This window comes from Schistocerca americana, chromosome 9, assembly GCF_021461395.2.
Source record: "Schistocerca americana isolate TAMUIC-IGC-003095 chromosome 9, iqSchAmer2.1, whole genome shotgun sequence".
NCBI lineage: Eukaryota > Metazoa > Arthropoda > Insecta > Orthoptera > Acrididae > Schistocerca > Schistocerca americana.
Genome location: NC_060127.1, coordinates 154,332,033 through 154,334,154, shown reverse-complemented (window position 1 = coordinate 154,334,154; position 2,122 = coordinate 154,332,033). Strand labels below are relative to the sequence as shown.

Here is a 2,122-nt window from a genome sequence, read left to right as displayed (position 1 = left end):
AAATAGCAGCCCATCGGTAAATTACTACATCTACACTACTGGCCATTAAAATTGCTACACCAAGAAGAAATGCAGATGATAAACGGGTATTCATTGGACAAATATATTATACTAGAACTGACATGTGATTACATTTTCATGCAATTTGGTTGCGTAGATCCTGAGAAATCAACATCCAGAACAGCCACCTCTGGCCGTAGTATCGGCCTTGATACGCCTGGGCATTGAGTCAAACTAAGCTTGGATGAAGTGTACAAGTACAGCTGCCCATGCAGCTTCAACACGATACCACAGTTCATCAAGACTAATGACTGGCGTATTGTGAGGAGCCAACTGCACGGCCACCATTGACCAGACGTTTTCAATTGCTGTGTGGTGTAGTGTTCTGCGAAGGCAGCAGCATTTAAAGATTCTCTGAGAAAATGCCGCACTATTACAATAAATGTCACATTCCATGGAACAAGAACTGCGTTTGCATGAAATTCACGTTTTAAGTGTATTTGGTTTCATGCTTTACCGTTGCAACGCAGAAAAAAAGGAAACTGTGGTGATACACTCTTATAAGGACAAAATCCCCGAAATCATTATTTACGCTGTTATTTACAATACAAAACATTATATAGTAATTACACTGTTATTATTTAAAATACAAAACATTAGGAAGTAATTTTTAATCGTGGCAACAGTTCTCAGTAAGCCATGTGAGGGAGAAATTCAAATTTTCGAACTGTTCCATTCAAAAATGTTCCAAATTAAATTTGAAGTTTCTGTAAAGGCTGCTACAGAAGAAGAATCAGTAATTAAACTTGAGCTGCAGTTGAACAGTGTTCCATTTTAGTTTTAGCAACGAAATTTTCTGTGTTTATTGTTGAGAAAAACAACTGTAAATCGCAAAACTATTTGCACAGTCTTTATTGCTGAGAAACAGGAACATGGTAAGTAACTATGAGCACAGTCATCTGTTCGATTAAATTTTCATTCCATTTTTGTAGAGCACAGTATCTTTCTTTTTATCAAATGTCGTCCGTCACACTCCTTTTGCAAATCACTTCTACTGTTTGGAGCAACACACTATAATCGTCATTTACTCCCGTTTATGCGTCGCTGGTACTGACTGCTACAGATATCAGAAATAAATGACTGTTCGTCTGCAGTCACGTAATTAAATATACTCAGGAAGTTAACAGTATGCATTTTCGGCCATGTTTTCTGTGATTGTTACGGCACAACTTGTATATTATGGCTCCCGGTTGAGTGCAGTTTGCAGTTTACGTTTTCCGGTAAGTTTAGTAATCCCGTTCCACTGCCACCTATTACAATTCTCTACAATGCATAGTAGTATCCTGCAATAATGATCATCAAATTACCACAATTAGTACTGTAGCAAGCTATGAACATCATGAGAGCGACAAACACAAAATGTTCTGTACTATAATAAAGATCACTGTATCTTAATAATATCTTTAGATAGCCACGTTCGAAGTCACTATTTAATCACAATGTATTTATTCCACTACTAATTGTGTGTTCGAGCTCACAGTAGCACGGCCACATCGTATTAGCCTATTGCCGTTAATTGTTATATTTGTGGGCGGAGATCGCGGTGATCGTATTTTATTGGGCGACAGCACTATCTTAATACTATCTTAATGTTAAAAACCTCAATGAAGGAAATAACAAATTTCCGACATTGCAACTACTTTAAAAAACGGAAGAGCACTTAGTTCTGGCTGCACTGCTGGTGTAGTGGTATCATGCAAGATTCCCATTCTTGCGACCCGGGTTCGATTCCCGGGCAGTGCATATATTTTTATTTTCTATCTTGGGTCACATCTACCATGGTCTTAAATAATATTTAATATTATTTCGGTTTTCCTGTTGTGATTAAATAGTTAGTTCTTTTTTTATTTGTAATCAAGCATATCTTCATATGAAATACAAGTTGAATGTGAGTACCAGCAGTTGCTCGACGTACAACTAAGCACGTCCGAGTGTGGACTGTAAAATACGTGAAGTGTTTAAATTGTTTGCAAATTTGCACTATACAATAATCCAAGGTATCACTTTCCTTATAGTAACAACGCGTTACGCTGTTGTGCGGCATTTTCAACTGTATCAGTGA

The 2,122-nt window shown here is 37.3% G+C and overlaps 1 non-coding gene across 1 annotated transcript; it reads left to right on the top strand.

The window, feature by feature from the left end:
- Window positions 1-1,732: 1,732 nt before the first annotated feature.
- Trnag-ccc lies at window positions 1,733-1,803 on the top strand. The gene has a single exon. It is a non-coding gene; the product is annotated as a tRNA-Gly (tRNA).
- Window positions 1,804-2,122: the final 319 nt, after the last annotated feature.